Source organism: Triticum aestivum, chromosome 6B, assembly GCF_018294505.1.
Source record: "Triticum aestivum cultivar Chinese Spring chromosome 6B, IWGSC CS RefSeq v2.1, whole genome shotgun sequence".
In the NCBI taxonomy this organism is placed as follows: domain Eukaryota; kingdom Viridiplantae; phylum Streptophyta; class Magnoliopsida; order Poales; family Poaceae; genus Triticum; species Triticum aestivum.
The window spans coordinates 318,764,853-318,770,852 of NC_057810.1; positions in this window are offsets into that span (position 1 = coordinate 318,764,853).

Genomic DNA, 6,000 nt, shown 5'->3' on the forward strand with positions numbered 1-6,000 from the left:
GGTGACGCGGCTTATGCTGAGTCGGTCTGCGCAACAGAAGAGTTAAAATTCTACAAGGACAATGCTGACCCGGCGGATATGTCATCATTGAAGTTTTTCATCCAGAGTGGTTGGCTAACCCGGTACTTGTGCTTAAGAAAAACGGCACTTGGCGTATGTGTGTAGATTACACGGATTTAAACAAGGCTTGTCCAGCTGATCCTTTTGCTCTCCCTCGTATTGATAAAATCATTGATGCTACTGCGGGTTGTAAGTGTTTGAGTTTTTTGGATGCTTACTCTGGTTATCATCAGATCAAGATGGCAGTTAAGGACTAGGAGAAGACGGCGTTCATTACTCCGTTTGGAGCCTTCTGCTATGTATCAATGCCTTTTGGGCTCAAGAGTGCCCAGGCGACTTATCAGCGATGTGTGCAGAATTGTCTTCATAATCAAATTGGGTGCAATGTTCATGCTTATGTGGATGACATAGTGGTGAAATTCAGAGAGAAGGAGACCTTGATCGATGATCTCAAGGAAACCTTCGACAATCTTCGGATTTACAAGATGATGCTTAACCCGGCCAAGTGTGTTTTTGGTGTGCCTGCAAGCAAGCTTTTAGGATTTTTGGTTTCTAACAGGGGCATCGAGGCTAACCCGGAGAAGATCAAGGCCATCACCTCTCTGGCCAAACCAGCGTGTATCAATGATGTTTAGTGTTTGGCAGGTCGTATCACTGCTTTAAGCCGGTTCATAAGCCGGTTAGGAGAGAAGGCCATACCTCTGTATCAAATGATGAAAAAGACAGATAACTTCGTCTGGGGTGACGCTGCCAACGCTGCTTTTGAAGATCTGAAGAGACAGCTGGCTGAGCCGCCGGTTCTCGCTGCTCCCATTGATATGGAGCCCTTATTATTATATCTGGCTGCTAACACGCGTGTCGTCAGTGTGGCCATCATGGTGGAGCACAAGGAGGTTGGCAAGGAACACCCGGTTCAACGGCCGGTTTACTACATCAGTGAGGTGCTTATTGAGTCCAAGCAACGGTACCCGCATTGGCAGAAGCTCGTTTATGGGGTGTTCATGGCAAGCCGAAAGCTTAAGCAATACTTCCGGGGCCACCCCATCACTGTGGTTAGTTCTACTCCTTTGGGGGATATAATTAAAAACAGAGAGGCCACAGGATGAGTCGCCAAGTGGGCCATTGAGCTTGGGCCTCACGACTTAAAGTATGTGCCACACACGGCTATTAAATCTCAAGCACTAGTGGATTTCATCAATGGTTGGACGGAGCTGCAGATACCTGAAGAAAAGCCGGACAACACATATTGGACTATTCACCTTGACGGGTCCAGGCAATTGGAGGGATCGGGGATGGAGTTGTTTTAGCTTCCCCTCAAGGTGACAAATTTTGTTATGTGCTACGGTTGATGTTTCCCTGTACTAACAATGCAGCTGAGTACGAAGCCTTACTCCATGGTCTTCGGATGGCTAAAGAGATGAGCTTAAGCCGGGTAAGGTGTTTCGGCGACTCAGATCTGGTGGCTCAGCAGGTATCAGGCAAGTGGAATTCAAAGGATCCTCTCATGGCGGCTTACCACTGTGAAGTCGATGCAATTGCTGGACACTTCAAGGGTTATCAAGTGGAGCACATTGACTGCAGAAAGAACGAGGCGGCTGATGCTTTAAGCCGGCTAGGATCTCAGCGTAAGCCGGTGCCGCCTAATACTTTCTTGGATATTCTGCATAATCCTTCTGTCAGGTTACCCACAGAGGAAGACTTGGCTGTTCCTGATCTGAAAGCACCATTGGTGGCGGCTCTTCACGACATTCCAGATTGGATGTTGCCATATTTGGCTTACATGACCCGGGGCGAGTTGCCTGAGGATGAAACCTTGGCCAGGTAGATAACCCGACATTCTAAGTCTATGATTGTGAGTGGTGAGTTGCATCATCGTAGTGTCACAGGGGCGTTTCAACGTTGCATCTCTCCTGAAGAAGGGCAAGAAATTCTTCATGAGATTCATGAAGGGGATTGCGGTCATCATGCCGGGTCAAAATCCCTCGTAGCCATGGCTTTCCATCATGGATTCTATTGGCTGACGGCTCATGCTGATGCAGAGGACTTGGTCAGCAAATATGACGGTTGTCAGAAGTTCTCAAGATGGGCTCATGTGCCGGCTCAAGAATTGAGGATGATTCCGATTACTTGGCCATTTGCAGTCTGGGGTCTTGACATGGTTGGGCCTTTTAAAAGGTCCAAAGATAAAAAAGACCCACCTCTTGGTGGCAGTTGATAAATTTACAAAGTGGGTTGAGGCAGAGCCAGTCAGTAAGTGTGATGCAGCTACGGCGGTTCAGTTCATGAAGAAGGTGATATTTTGCTTCGGCTTTCCACACAGTATTATAACTAACAATGGTACCAATCTGTCTAAAGGCGCCATGGAAGAATTTTGTCAACGTGAGCATATTCGGCTTGATGTTTCATCAGTGGCTCACCCTCAATCCAATGGTCAAGCTGAGAGAGCCAATTAGGAGATCTTGAAAGGCATCAAGCCCTGGCTTTTGGTCCCCCTGCAACGGACGCAGGGTTGCTGGGTTGAGGAGTTACCTTCTGTGTTATGGAGCATAAACACAACTCCCAACATATCTACGGGTTATACGCCATTTTTCATGGTCTACAGAGCTGAGGCGGTTCTCCCTAGTGACATCCGTCATGACTCACCTCGCGTGGCGGCTTAAGTTGAAGCAGACAATGAACAGGCGCGTCAGGATGCTCTTGACCTATTAAATGAACAGCGGGACTTGGCAGTAGCTCGTTTGGCGATTTACCAACAGGACTTGCACCGATATCACAGCCGCCGGGTTAAGTCTAGAGCCTTTTAGGAAGGTGATTTGGTGCTCTAGCTCATCCAGGATCAAACGGATGCGCACAAGTTATCCCCACCTTGGGAAGGGCCCTTTGTGGTCAGCAAGAACTTGAACAACGGGTCATATTACCTTATCGATGTTTGAGAGCGCAAAAACTCACGTAAGTCCGAGGAAGAGACCCGTCGGCCGTGGAATATCGCTCATGTTCGGCCTTACTACAGTTGAGCCATAGGCTCTCCTAATGTACATATTTTGACAATGTATATATTATGATAAATAATAAAGCAGGACCTTTGTCCTTTTTTCCTTCCTCAAAGGTAAATTTGTCATTATTATTATCCTTATTACCTCACATGATCACTTGGGGGCTGATCACCTTTGATCTGGCTTAACCCACTTGATCCGGCTTACGATCGTATTCGAATCTAGCCATTAAAAATTATGATCACTAGGGGGGCTTCCTGTTCAAACATAGGTCGTATTTGAACCAAAGAGAACATAGCTATCGGTACCCTTTTGATTGGCACACTGCCGAGCTCACTAGGGGGCTTCTTGATCATATTTGAATCATAGCTTAACCCCTTTCGGGAACCGACTTTGATCGTATTCGAATCAGAGTCATTAAAAAACTCTCAAGGTCATTAGGGGGCTTCCTGTTCAAACATAGGTCGTATTCGAACCAAAGAGAACACAACTGTCGGTACCCTCTTGATCGGCGCAACGCCAAAGACACTAGGGGCTACATGATCATATTCGAATCCTAGCTTAACCCCTTTGTAACCATTTACTGATCGTATTCGAATCAGCACCCTTGAAGTTTTTTAATATATTTTGGTTTAAGTTTTCTTTAGAAGCACCCTTTATTTGACTTAAGACTTTTGTATGGTTTACAAGTATAAGTATGGTTATTTTTAACCCGGCTTAATATTGCCTGATGAGTCACCGATATATGAGCATGATTATACCTTTGAAATTTTGGGTGTCGAAAGACTGGGTTATCACCCTTACTGACCGGGCCATATGAGCCGGCAGCGCAAATTTAAGAAGTCACAGGTGTAAGATCATAGTTGTGTTTTTTATAACAAGTTAATCTATGACTCTTTTTAAGTTCTTTTTACCCGCCTGGCGGTAAGCCGCCAAGAGATCTTGTAGTCTGTTTTCATATGCAAGACAGTTAAAAAAGTCAGATCAAGCATACGGTAAGCGGATGAAAAGTAACATGGGTGGATATAACACGGCAACTTAATGACGTTAAGCATTAAAACGTGCACGATGGCACGGCCAAAATAAGGTTATTTCTATTCTATTAGAGGACTCCCTGAGTCAAAATGCTTCACATTGTTTTTTCAGTACATCCCCGGTATGAGCCGCCACAACAAGTTAGCCTTCATGATTGGCCTGAAGCATCCGGGTTAGCCCTCTCTACGTCTTCGCCCTACTCCCTTTCCTGGAAGGTTGACGATGACTGGGCAATGTTGTTCAAAGCTTCAAATTCAGCTTCAGCATCAACTAGGTCGGCCAGGTCAACTTCAGGGGTGAAGGTGTGCTTACGGAGTGGGGGAATCAGACTGGTCACTTCATAGTGAGGCGTTGGAATTTTCCGGTTCTCTTCATCATAACCCGCCTGGTACTTGGTAAGACCCACTTACTTGCTATCAGAGTAGCCACGGGGCGTATCTCCTTTACGCAGGCGGTAAAGTCTGCCTCTTCAAAAGGAGTGCCATCTTCCTTCAAGCTTGGATAGCCAGTGGCAATGTCAGCCGGGTCTAATTTTGGTAACCAAGCCTTGGCCCGGCTTAAAGCGTTTACCGCTCCAGCTCTTGCAGCTGACCGCCTCAGTTCATTGAACCATTGAGGGAGCACGGAAAGCTTCTTCAAGACCTCTACCAGGAGGGTTGGCACTTCATTCGATAGAGCCACCGTGGCTAATGCACGTTGAGACCCGGTGTACAATTGCTCCACCAAAGTGTACACTGCCTTTAGTTTAATCAGCATGTCTTGGTTCAAATTTGAGCTTCTGTGGCCTACATAAACGTAGTCAGGTGTGTTAATTCCAGTTTTATGATCAACCGAAAGGCTTAGATATTTAAACACTTGCAGGGCGACTTACCAAAGATCGCTGAGACCATCTGCGAGACATGGTGCTTTAAACTAGTTAATTCACCGGTGGATTCTTCCAGAGCCGCCTCGTCCTTTTCAGCTCGGTTAATCAATGCAGACTTTTCATCAGCCCAGGCTTTCTTTTCAGCTTCAAATTCTTTCTTTAGTTTTTCTTGTTCAGAAACGCTGAATTTGAACTTGGTGTCAGCCTTTTGGATTTCCATCTCTTGGGCTTCAAGGCGGCTTTTCAGATCAGTCACCTCGGATTCGAGTTGGCTCGTGGTGGCCTATACAAGTACAGAGTCAAAAATCAAGCCAATTTTTATGTAATATTAAAGTCCCAAGTCTTTTGCCAGGAGCAACACTTGGCACTTGGGGGCTAATGTTACCAAAGAATTTTATTTTTAGTGGCGGTTCATAAGACGGCGATTCATATGAGTAAGTCCCAAGCATTTTGCAAGCAATAATACTTGGCACTTGGGGGTTAATGCATATTGCTGTTCGAAGATCTGTAAGTATTTTTTTATATATCAAGGACCGGCTCAACCATGTTGGTTAAACCACCCCTTGGGGACTAGAGAGTAAGCCAGACTTCTTATATGTGTTATTCATCTGTTGATAATATCATTAAGTTTGTTTCTAAGTCTACAACATAAACATCATAAGTAGTAGATTTGGGGGCTGGCATAGTAAAGATTAATGAATAGGAGAGATCGGGTTATACCTCAAATTTTTGGTGCATCTGCTTCACCATATCAATCTCGAGGTTTCGGCTGCTGTGCACTTGGCTCATGTCACCACAAAAGATGTCTCCAATACTCATATGAGCATAGTTTGCAACATCCAGCTTGACCCGGCGGTGGTCCAGAAGTTCTTCCTTGGCGGGGCACTTGGCTAGTACAATCGGTCTTCTCGGCTCAACAAAGAAAGTTCTGGTGATTTCAACATCAGCATTTTGAGGGTCATCAGTCCTGACCGGGCTAGGGGCTTCTAGATTTTCTGATTCGTCGGTGGCTCATTCAGTGGCAGGTCAGTAGTGGGAGTTGCTAAG